This window comes from Dicentrarchus labrax, unplaced genomic scaffold (assembly GCF_905237075.1).
Source record: "Dicentrarchus labrax unplaced genomic scaffold, dlabrax2021, whole genome shotgun sequence".
NCBI classification, from domain to species: Eukaryota; Metazoa; Chordata; class Actinopteri; family Moronidae; genus Dicentrarchus; species Dicentrarchus labrax.
Genome location: NW_026136722.1, coordinates 22831595 through 22844774, shown reverse-complemented (window position 1 = coordinate 22844774; position 13180 = coordinate 22831595). Strand labels below are relative to the sequence as shown.

At 39.2% G+C, this 13180-nt stretch overlaps 1 protein-coding gene across 1 annotated transcript in view; it reads right to left on the bottom strand.

Annotated features, from left to right (window-relative positions):
- Positions 1-13180, bottom strand: part of zgc:158403 (tetratricopeptide repeat protein 39A) — a 44192-nt gene that overhangs the window by 14354 nt on the left and 16658 nt on the right. The window lies entirely within an intron of this gene.

Sequence of the window (13180 nt, the reverse complement as noted above, 5' to 3'; positions counted from 1 at the left end):
ATAAATTGCCGATTTCCGTGCAAAATATGCGGGGCTTGCATGATTTCATAATCCCCGCATTTTCGTTGCAAAAAAGTCACATATATCTTAGCAGAAAGTTGAAAAATGTTGCGTTTACTTCACACAAAAGCAGCCATTTTCCCCTGTTGCCATGGGAACTTTATGAAGTGACGTAATTACGCGATGTGAACATCAACGAAAAGCTGCAAACCCCGCGATGGATGGACGTTGAGGAAGAGGGGATGGAGGATGAGGATGCCGAATGATTGGCCAGTGTTAGAGGTTACGCAGTTATAGTTTTCATTTTCACAGTGGACTGTTGTAGTTTCATTCAGGAGTTGATAAAACTTTACAGTTGTAAGATTGCACTTTTTTGTTACCAGTGGGTTAAATCATACTAGTTTTAAAAACCTTACAGTTGTAAGTATATTAGTAGTATGTAAATTTACGTTACAGTAAGAGATTGCACTTTGTGCATTGGAAGCACTTATTTAACAGAAGATGTCTGTAAAACAGGAAGCACACATTTAATTTGTTTATATTTTATTTATTGATTTTTACAGAAGTTGTAGCATATTCCTTTTGTAAAGCTACAGAACTTGTTTGACTCATCAATGTTTTGTAAGTTTGAGCCACGTGTTTATTAAGGTCTGAAATAAAACAAGATGAGAACTTAAATATTCCCAGCACTTTCTGTGATGTAGTGTGCTTGCTTATCATAGGAAGTAATAAGAAATGACTCTTTACATTAAGTTAGTAGCCTAGTGAGAACAGGGTGTTGGGGAAATCACTTTTTTTTCTCTTTTTCACCAAACCGCAGTTTTTGCAAGTTCCCGCAATTTCATCGCATAAAATTGCATAAATATCCCGCATATTCCATTGCATTTTTTAAGAAAACGTGCCGCATAATCAACAAGCAACAATCACAAAAAAACTCCGCATTTTTCTGGAAGGACTGTTTGACATCCTAGCAATGAGAACAGGCTGTGAAGTTTGTAGGAGAAACTACGGTGGCTGCAAAACTTAAAAATTCAAAGGGCCCAATTAAAATTAATTTTTGGGGGGCCCCTTTTGGGGACACTAAAAAAAAACCCGGGCAAAAAAGGCTAACCCCAAGGAAAACGAAATTAAAAAAAAAAAAAAAAAATATTTTATAGGGGTGATGATACATTTATGAAAACATACCTATGAATATTATATTCCTTTTCTGACAATAGATCCTCCTCAATGTTACACGATGGACCTCTAAGCAGTCTAAAATGTGGCTATAACAGACCAATATATGACCAGTGTGTTGGATTTTGTGTGAATCTGTACTCAAGGGGACTGAGAGACAAAATATTAAGTATAACTTTACCCAAGGAGGCACAAACACTTAGATTCGTTATTAATTAGAAAGGAAGGAGTAATTACTTTGGTGCCACTTAGCACCTGATTCAGAAAGAAGGAAGAGGTCAGTATGTACTGTAGAGTCATGTGTCTCTGTTCACATTTAATGTCAAAGTACAGTCACTTAGGGGCACTGTTGCCATATAAACATTGATGTAATGTTGGCAGAGGTACTGTACATCCATTGTCTTCACCTTTAAATGCAGGTAGGTATCAGTATGTTGGTGACGTCTACAGTTTTTGTTACAATGAAATCATATGACCCATTCAATCTGATCAGCTATCAGAATGAATTAAACAGCAGATTCTCTTCTGCCTCTACACAGGATGCCCAAGCAAAAGAGGGTGAAAAGCTCAGTTTAGCCATCCCAAATATAGATTGAATGAATTAATGTTTGCATTTTATTTATTTCAGAACATCTCATTTAACCAAACTGATCAATGTTTTAACATACTTTTAGACTTGAATTACAATTAAAAGTATCCCCCATCACATTAGCTGATTGTAATAATGACTTACATTACTGTACTTGCTGTGGCTGTATTGATGTTTCATTATTTCAATATCATGAAGCTATGTCTTAAATAAAACATTTTTTATCATTTCATTTTAGTTTCTTTTCATGGAGCCTTTAAATTCTTATGAATATTTAAAAACACACTGTGTGCAGTCTACTCAACTTGTATTGCAGCAGTTTTACTAATGTAATCCAAACACTTGCTGACAACACTTTATAATTATGATCTTGCTTTCCATAAAACAGACATATAGACAGTTCTTCACAAATGGAAGATCTGGGGCAAAAGGTGACTGGGTTTTGAGCCAAAGGACCCAGGTGAAGAGGTGCCCTCAGTTGGTGAGAGGAGCAGAAGTTGAAGGTTAATGTGGAGGATGATGAGGAGGAATAAAGTGAAGAAGAAGCAGATGAGGATTTACTGATGCTGTTCAAGGTGAAGAAACTTGGAAATGTTCACATCCATATATGCAAATTTATTTCTCTCAAATTGGGCTTGATCATTTCTAAAATACACAAAAAGTTATTTAGTGCATAAAACCTTTCAAATGTGTGACTTATTTGTCACACAGATTGGACTTCACGGTTGGAATCTGACCCTGGGACATTTTGATGATGCCTTTGGGAACTATTTTTATCCACCATCTAATGTTTGCCTGAGATGATACAAAACATAACAAAATAAACCTCTGAAAATGTGATGTTATGTTTCTCACATGCAGTTTAGATCCCCCACAACCTTTTGTGCACTTTAATGACTTGTTGTGGTTGTCAGTTTACATGAGCAACATTAAAAGTCAGGTCATCATCAGCTGCATCTGGTTGTCATCTGTTTAAAGATTTAAGGAAGAGGTAAATGGTGGCTGTCAAAGGATGAACATGAAGGATGGAGCTGCATTTCTCTGTGGGCAGCTGGAACTGGTTGGCTGAAAGGGGATGTAGCTGTAATTCAGAAGTGGGTAGTGTAGGCTGAGACTGATGGTTGCTGTAGGTGGATGTTGAAGGCTTCAGGTGGAGTCTGATGCTACATCTTACTTTTTAGTTTTAGGGTTGCTGTATGTGGCTGTAGGTGGAGGTTTGGGTTTTGGAGATCTGCTAGAATCTGAAGGTGGAGCAGGTGGCTGCAGATTGTTGCTAGAGACTGTAGGTGGAGGTTGTTGCTGGCTGCAACAGTCTGCAAGTGGTGGAAGCTGCAGAAGCTGTAGATAGAGATTTTGGTTTGGTTCTGGCAGGCCCTTGCTGACTGCCAGAAACTGCAAGTGAAGGTTACGGGTGGAGGTTAGTGGTAGAGACAGTAGGTCATGAACTGGGCTACGGCTGCCTTCCAGAATAGATAAATAGATAGATACTTTATTGTTACTGCAGTCTGTACATAGCTTTGAGACATACATACGTAGATACAAGACACATAGGGACACCACGACATAACAACACTTAATGCAGCACATTTAGCACATTTAACCCTCCCTGTCCTGTGCGTAGCACCCACCCATGATGGTTACCGGGGTGCCTTGTTTAGAGATGCAATGGCAGAAGGTACAAACTCCTGCCATAGCGAGCACGTTTACAGGCCGGAGTCCTGTATCTGCGTTGAGATGGTAGCAGTACGAATGATGAGTTGAGGGGGTGGCTGGGGTTGTGCGCTATACTGAGGGCTCTGCATGTAATGGCTGTATTATTGAGGTCTGAGAGGTTGGGGGTAGGGAGACCAATGATTTTGGAAGCGTGATGTGTAATGCGTGTCAGTGTGTTCCTATCCTGCATGTGGAAGATGCTGCAGATTTCTAGCAGAGGGTGGAGGTGGAGGTTCAGGCTGCATCAGAACCCTATACCAGAACCTGGAGGAGGTGGCTATAGGTTGGAGACTGTAGGTGGAGATCTCGGCTGCAGAAAGAAAAATAATCTGCAGGTGAAGGAAAATGCAGGTTTCAAGTACAGACTGTAGGTGGTTGGTAGAGACTGTAGGAGGAGGTTGATACTTGCTTTCTGCGACAATCTGCAGGTGGAAGAAGCCGCAGGTTAGTGGAGAAGGCTGTAGGTTGTGGCTTGGGTTGTGGCTGTATGCCAGAATCTACAGGTGGACTGAACAAGAAAGTCTTAGCTGCAGCTGCCTGTATGTGGACATTCAGGCCATTTCTTACTGTCAGAAACTGCAAGTGGATGTAACAGCCGAAGGTTAATGTTGTGGCTGTCTGCAACAATCTGCAGATGGAGACGGTGGCTGCAGGTTGCTGTCAGAACCTATAGGTGGAGATTTGGATTGTAGAAGTCTGCCAGAAACTGCAGGTGGAGCCAGATGATACAGGTTACTGGTGAAGACTGTAGGTGGAGCTCTGGGCTTCAGCTGCATGCCAGAATCTGCAAATGGAGGAGGTAGCTGTGCGTTACTGGTGGAGACTGTGGTGTCTCCAGGAGGTGGTGTTTTTGGTGGAGGTTGAGGTTGGATTAAAGAGTTTACCGACAGAGGCTGCATTTGCTGAAGTGGAAAAAACTAGTATGAAATTTACAGCTGGACTCCCTTCCATTTCACTTTGAGTTCTTAGGTCTTTTATTTGGAGGCTGAGCAGGCCTCGGTTCTCCCAATGTATCAATATCATAAAGGGGAGGATAGACTCCAACCCCGTATGACACATCCACATGCATGAGTCTGTCTTCATTTGCTGACGTAGTGATCATGGGTTGATCCAGTCTCTCCCACAGCTTCTGTTTTATATGTTGCCCCAGCTCCAAAGTGTAAGGGCGCACCCTGCTGTTCTTGTATCTATGAGGAGTGGAAGGAATAGACATTAAATAATTATACTTATGGTCAAAAAGCTGCGGTATTAAAAGGTTAAGTGATAAACGTTGTTAGATGACAAATCCAAATCAATAAGGATCTGATGAAAAGATTTGTACCTCAGCATATCATCTACCACCTCACGGTAGATCCGCTGATACTCTTCCACTGGGTAGTTGTGTATTTTCAGCGGACCATCATGGTTTACACAAGTGGAGCTCAGCTGGATATCAGCACTGGGCCGGGGCTGGGGGGTACATTTGACACCAGGGGTAGCTCATCAGGAGGGATGGTAGCTTGAAGCTTTGGGACCAAACTTATCTTCCCTGCATGTTCAGCATATGGTTTAGAAGGACTGACCACGGAGCACTGCTTTCTCTTCTTGGAAGTTTTGGCAGGAGCAGCAGAGTGCTGGGGCCTCTGGGTTAAATCCAGCCCATGAGAGGATGTCAGGCTCTGGTCAACATATTACTTATTAACACTGAGGTAATTAACGGTTATAAAAATGACTTTTTGACATATTCACTGAAACTTTCACTATATCCTGACAGTAGTACATGATATAGATAATCTGTGAAAAAAAATCAGGTTCCTCTGGCTCCTCCTAGTGCTCCTACTGGTATTTGCAAGAACTAGGAGGAGCCAGAAGAATCAGATTTTTTCAAAGATTACCTGTCTAATCTACTACTACAAGGATATAGTAACAGTTTCAGCAAAATGACAACAGATATTTTAAGTTACATTTAAATCTATATATGTTTATAGGTTACCTACTATATTTTTACAATCTGGCAAGAGAAAAATCTGCGTCAGATGAACTACAGAGGACTACTTTGTGTCCTCTGATGTCTAACCTGTTCCTCCCTGCAGCATGGACACTTAATGCGGGCTGCAGACCTCTCGGCAACGTCTCTCCGGTATGTAGACATTCTCCTCTTCCTCCAGTAGCCATGGTCTCTCAGGTGGATGGCATCATCACACTGCAACAACACATACGTTAGAATGAGGCTCTACAAGCGCAAAACAAAAGCAACAAGTGTCAGTGAATAATGTGGATTTCATTTCCCTATTTCCTGCAAAAACTAAACCTTTCTATTCACAAGCCTAGAGGCCTGTTTACCCTATAAGCTCATGGAGCTCTGTTGTTTTCTAAAATTTCTTTGTATAAACATGGAGAATTTTTAGAGGCCCCGGGGCCAAAAGGAGCTGCCTGGCCCCTTAACTCTGTACCTCACACACTATGTACAGTGTGTAATTTGTCGGTGCTAGAATACTGTATACTATGTACTATATATATGTGTACTGTATACTGACAGGAATTCAATCTTAACTAATCTTTTTTCATTAATGTATTGTAAATATGCAAGCTTTATTTATTTTAACGCTGATTAGAGTTAAAATGTGTATTTTTTTATCAGATAACTTGAAGCCTTTTGACTTGTAACTTTTTGTAGAAGTTACCTACTGCAGCTTTAACTCACATTTGTATGGCAGCAAATGAACATTTGAACAAATGAACATTTTTAAGTAAATAAAAATGTACAGTACATTGCCCCAGATTTACTCTGTGGTTACACAGTAATTCAGTAATACTACACAACAAACGAACAAAAGCCAGATTGAGACACAGGGGCTCTCTTCAAGACAGAGCCTCAAAGTCAGGTAATAAAGGGGGACCCACCTTGAGGCCCTTATCATGTCAGTTGTGCTTTCATGTTGTATATTCCCAAATACATTTCCAATTAAATGACCAGTATTTTACCATATATTGTATGACGATGTAGAGCTTTTCTTCTGTACACTTTATTAAAAATTCCCTATTATTAATTGTACTTCAGTATCCTCTGCACCATGTGACCCCTGGGGTTCATGGCAGTGCCTGATAGCAATGCATCAGTGAACTTTGAGGCCTCTCAACAGTCAAATACACAGCAAACAGCACAGACTTTCAAAGTGTTCAGGTCTCACATTTTCCATGATGGAAGTTTGTTGTGTCTTTAGTCTGTCTCAATGAGTCTTTAGTTCTCGTCGGGAAGGAATAAGTCCTCAGTAGATGTGTTCAGTTTGAAGAAATGGTAGAGTAAAACTTGTGAAACTTTTCTTGACCGTTAGAGGCTTTGTTTGTTTTTAAATCGAATATAAATGATGCACCTGGAGACAAACATAGCAACCATGGAATTGTCTGAGTCCATTTTGTGCACATCTGTGTTACAATCACATCTCACCTCTGTGATTTCAACTTTCATCCAATCAACGTGCAAAATACCTGAGATTAAGTCCATTTGTGACTATGAAGAAATGTTGGGCTGACTGCGTCCTCACTCATATTGTCTGCTGTCACTCTTTATTCAATTCAATTCAATTCAAATGGATTTATTGGCATGACGTAACACTGTACATATTGCCAAAGCAAGCGTTTGGAATTAAAAATAATAATAGTAACAATAAAGGAAAACAATATTTACAACAAATTAATTATAATCTATTCTGTTGGTAATACTGTAACTATGATTGACTCAATCACAATCACAGTCACAATCAATCAATCTCAGTCAATTAGTAATTAATTACAATCAGTTAAAACAGTAATAAAGTAACAGACTACAGTTAAAACAAGTAGTCTGTTGTCAATATAACAGTAATAATAAATTACTAAATATAATATATATAATATTAAAATATATTAAAATTAAATAGATAGATAAAACTGTAAATTGTGTGTGTGTGTGTGTGTGTGTGTGTGTGTGTGTGTGTGTGTGTGTGTGTGTGTATTAAAAAACAACAAAAACAAAAACAACAACTAAAACAATCAATTATTTTATACATTTATCTGAGTTTCCACTGGTCGTCCTCAGTTCGTGGCATGAGGAGACATGATTTGCTGCAATAATTTGACTTTTTGGCATTTCTCCCAGTTAATAGGGGAGTTTCTGTGTGTCTGCTAAGGATTTGAATTCGGGGTATATTTGGGAAATGTTTGCAAATTGTTTTTCTCTCAAAGTTTTGAATTTAGGGCATGAGATTAGAAAATGCAGCTCTGTCTCTACTTGTCCTCTGTCACACTGGGAGCAGAGTCTCTCCTCTTCTGGTAGCCAGTTCTGTCTGTGGCGACCCTTTTCTATGGCCAGGCTGTGTTCACTCAGTCTGTATGTTGTCAACATTTTTCTTAATTTAGGACATTTTATTGTGATCAGGTAATTTGCCAGTTTCAATTCTCTTTTTTTAGGGTCAGATAACTTTGTAATTTACTTTGTGTTTTGGTCGTTTCTTTCCAGTATTCAATATATTTTTCTTTTTGCTTGTTGATAATATATAATAATAATAATATTGTCTTTATATGAACTGCTCCTTATGGGGCTGACTGCATCTCAGAGCCTTGAGCAACATTTTTACACAGAAACTACATTTCAAGCTCACTTAGCTGTTCATAGAGTATTTTGTTTTTTCACTCAGTCTGTATCTCAGTCGTCAGCTCTCATGCTTTTATGGACATTATTCCATAAACAGCTCATAGAGTTAGCTGGTAGCACAGAGAGAGGCTTACCACAATCCCAACAACACATTTTACGTTGAATTGTGTATGTCTTCCTTTCTTCTACAATTTCACATCTATTACAGATTAAAATGTTTCTCAGAATCCAAATTTGAATAAGAGTCTGTAAGATTCACGGGTTTTACCAACAAAGTCGTTCACATGTCACTAAATAGAATCAGTGTTTTTGCAGGAACCCTGGTGAAGTTTGTTCCACAACTGTGTATGTGTAGTTTTCTCTCCTCTGGCTTTAGGGTTAGGTCTATAGTCATCAGGCAGCAGCAGCAATACGCGCATCAGCAATGATGTGCGCATTTTACGCACAAGGCTCAGCCGCAGTGTCTCCATTAATGTTTGAAATCTTTGTACGTGGCAACAGCACCAGTTAGGGTCCATCTTGGGCTAGTTACTCTTACTTTAATTTATTACTCATTACTCTTCAAAAAAAATTATAGACAGTGACAGGTCTTCATGTCGTCATTGCCAATTATAGACATAATAGACAGGTCTCTGTATTGGTAATAACACTACGAACCTTAGAAATACAGTAAATCAGTAAACTCATAACTTCAAGGATTAATGTTTATGTTGTGTTTTGAACTTTTAAGTTTTGAAAAAAAAGTTTTTAATGACGTCTTATCTTTTGATGTAATTTATTTGTTTCCTTAATAAAACGTTAAAGGGACATTGTGTAGGAATTTCTCCCATCTAGCGGTGAAATTGTATTTTGCATCCAAACGAATAGTGCTCTCTAGTGCCTCGCGTTTTCAAAAGCGTATTGCAACTACGGTAGCCGTTATGTACCAAGAAGCCTACCTGTCGAGGCGGAAGCAGGCAACTTCAGCGTCCCTCTGAAAGTCTTTCTCCTTCATTAGCTCTTTCCACCTGGGAAAAGCTACCCCGATGTTTACCCTCGTTTTTTGAATTTGCCGGTCACGTTGCCTTTTTAATTCCCTTTTTCGCTTTTTTGGCGACGAGGATTCCTTCTCCTGTGGCTCGGCATAAGTATGATCCTCCATTATTAACTAAAGTGCAGTGCAGACTTTCAAATGTGCCGGGACAGTGACAAGCGCCTCTCACTGATCTCCTTTTACTGGCTTCAGTCACGGACGCTGCCAAACTTGTTAGCTAGACAGGGAGGCTAATGCTTTATGTCCCTCTCTGCGATTATAGTTTTTCAAAATGGCGGAACGACATGGAAGCCTCCATGGACTTGCCCGTCCAATGTATATACAGATAAGAAATTCTTCGCTTACGAGGATAAGTCAGATCATTGGCAGAGGTAATTTTACACCAATGAGGACACATTTATGAATGAAGACATTGATTCTAGCTAATAAAATACTTTAAATACTACACAATGTCCCTTTAAAAGAAAATTCTGTATCTAACACTTTTTTTAAAACTTACTCTTTTACTATTTTAAAAGAAACAGTGAGCCGACTTTTCATTATTTTTGTATTTGAAAATTAAATAGTTGCAATTGAAAATATTAAATTGCGTTTATCATCAATATATAGGCAATATACACATGTTTGGTTCTAAAATTGAAAGATTCAAGTTTTCCTAAAGGAGAAAAGTAAATTATGATTGTATTAATTTACTATAAAAACATTTAATGAATATATTTGACTTGAAATTGTAAGCTTTATACATTTTATTTTTTCACAGTGTCCAGATTTGGTCCTAATTGTCGTCTACAAATGAAAACGTTGTTGCAGTAATCATGGAATGACAGATTATACACGTACTGTGTGTGCCGAATACACAAAGACGGGTGTCATCTTTCTCCGGGCTATTTATAATGTGAATTGTTTATTAAAACACAGTGAAATGGAATTGGCTTAGTGTCAGTGGGAGAAACCTATACCATCCCATGGCCATAGTCCACATCAGGGGAGCGAACATGGTGACCTAATGGAACTGAATGTAAAAAAGAGATTAAAAATATCCCAAAAGTAAATAAAAAGGAGAACTCTTGTCACAGCGTCTCATATCTGTAATATAGGCCTATATTTAATACATTAGCTATATCACAAAGGCTGGAAACAGATCTGCTCAGGACTACACAGTGTTAATGCAGTGGCGGACTCAGGCTGTTTGAGGAGCAGGTTGTGATGCATTTATGGTGAAACAGCTTAGTCAGAGTTAGAATCTGAGCAATCTCAGAGCAGAGTCAGAGCAAACAATATTATTTCAATGTAGCTGGGGACACATTTGAGATTTGTTCCCTTCATGCCTGCTATTTAAAACCCTAAGAACTCAATGATTTGATAGTGGACATGGACATCATATTACTGCACTTTAATGTAATATAATAGTATTTACACTGACCATAAAAAACAATATATGTTTTCATTTTATTCTCTTTTTATACTTTTTTATACTCTTTAGTAGAGCCTCACACCTCCTCATTAAGCACTATACAGCACTGACTGCTTCCTTATATCTGCATTTACTCTTCACTCCAACAATACATTGAAATATATTCATAAGCTTTATTTGTGAGAAAATCACATTAAAGTAGGAAATAAGTGGGCGTGGCAAATTCCTTTTCCATGTAGTTAACCTGCTGGAGGCTGCAGGAGACTCACTCAGCAGCTCTTAGCTTTCATAATAACTTTTAGACACTTTTAATTATTTAAAATAAAAATAAAAAGCATTCCAGAAGAATGAGAGCTGGGAGGGGTATATGTTAGGTAGCATGTCTGAACAATGTTAGGCCAACAGACAGTTAGCTGACATCATTGTGCCATGTGGTGTCCATGCACATCACTATTGGACAGAGAGAAACTCCAGGGCTTGGATTGGCAAAGAGGCAACTGACCACACGCTCCTCTGTCTATAGATTTTCACTGCATGTGTTTACAGTAAATACCTTTATCATGCTTTGTGTGCATTCAAGTGAGAAGATTCGACTTTCCTGTGGTGAATGCTATTTATGCTACTGGTGGTAGGTGTCAAATAATACAGAGTTTGAGTTTGGTTATAAAACCGGATTATACCCAGTTTAGCACATCAACCCCCCTTTAATTCTTCTTCCCATTTGTCTTTGACTTTATTGAGAGGCGTATCTCCGTAGATACAGACAAGATACTGTTACATATTCTTTAAATGAGGCCTTTTAGATTGGAAAGGATTTTCTTGACACGATTCAAGAAATGCTAATGCACTGTTGTCAGTTTAATAGTGTACCTTCTTGGGGAAAGTACCAGGTCCCATTCTCACAGGCAAGGGAGGAGCTGTGGGAGGGGTTTATATCTGTAGCCACAGGTTCATCCGTAGTCGATGGAATGCACAGAGCAAGCCCGCCTCTACAAAGTGGGTGGGATTCAATTTGACAGTTAAACCGTTGAAGTTCTGGCATTCCCCGTTCTGCAGGCTGCAACCAGGTATACTTGACACTGTGTGAGGAAACCAGGCAGAGGCAGGCCACATGGAGAGAGCCTCTCAGAAACCAGCATTTACTGTTTAAGCTATTTGTAATGTTGCAAAATGTCTGTAATGTAATTAATCTGCGGCTTCATTGAACTGTTCTATTTCATCAACATTAACCAGGTTTCTGACATGATTCAGGTTTCTGTACACACTGAAGTGTCGCAGTATCAAACTATCTAATCTATCTAACAGTAACTAATCCAAGTTTTTTTACCCCCAAATTGTGACATTTTTAAGATGGAACCTAAATGCAGACACTAGACAAGCAGGTAGAGTCTTTTATTGAGACTATTGGGAGGAGGTGAGATGGTGGCTGTTCAGGGATGAAGTGAGGGGGAAGGAATCTACATGGAGGCTTGATAGAGGGAATTTCAGGGGTGAGGGCTACTTGACGGGCTGAGTTGGTGAGCCTGGTAGACAAAGCAGGCAGGCAAACTAAGAAATGAACCAAACTGATACAAAATAAACTGGCCTCTGAGCAGGAAGTGTGGAAATATGATCTGACAGGTCCTGGCTGTGAATGCAGAGTTCTTGGAGACAATGGCGATTGTTTGATGGCAGGCAGGTGTGCAGACTGCAGAGTGAGGACCCAGGAAGGGAGACCACTCCCAGAACACATAGACCGGCAATCGCAGCAAAATACAGTTAGATTTGGGGCTTGCTCTGACGTCATGCACATGTGGGAAACAATAATGTCATGAGGTTGAGGCATCGCAGTTGCTCTCTACTGACTGCAAAACCCAGAGCCTGGTGGGAAACACTTGGCTGTAGCCTGATCAAATAGCTGATTGACTCTTAGATTTGACCACAAATATCACGTTTGCCTAAATTTCTGTGTAATTTTAATATTTTACTCTAGATTGCTGTTTAATGTTGTGCAATGAAGGTTAATCTGTTAACAGACATATCTTGTGTGGTTGATAACAATAACAATGTTTATTTATTCACTGAACATGGTCTGCGAACATTTCTGTTCCAAGTATCCAAGTAAGTAGTTATGTGAAGGACCGAACCATTTCCTGGCTATCTTTCTGCCCTGTTACACCTCCCACAATGCAGAGGCCTCGCTGGGGCTCACCACCTGAACGATTTAAGGTATTCGAGCCCAACAGGGATGCAGACCACTGGACTTTCTATGAGATGGTCTTTTTAAATCACTTTATACAGTCTGATTTGTATTATAATTGTATAATAGTTACTGTATTGTAATTGATTATTTTACATTAAAATGTTAACCTGAACAGATGTTGTACACAGGATTATTTGAATATTGAGTGGTTGTGCTTGGCCCTGATGTCACCATAAGCATTTGGTGACATTCCTGCAAGAAAGTTATTCACAAATATGTCAGGATATACAAATGAAACCATTTTTAACGTTGAGACTATGTCTACATGGTGACCTGAAGTTGTGGAGACCTCTGAAGACTACTTAACAAGGCGACATCATTCAGTTTTCATTTGGCTATATTTTGCAACCCTCCCATTCATCCAAATCTCTGGTTTTACTCAAACTTCCTGCAGTTATTGT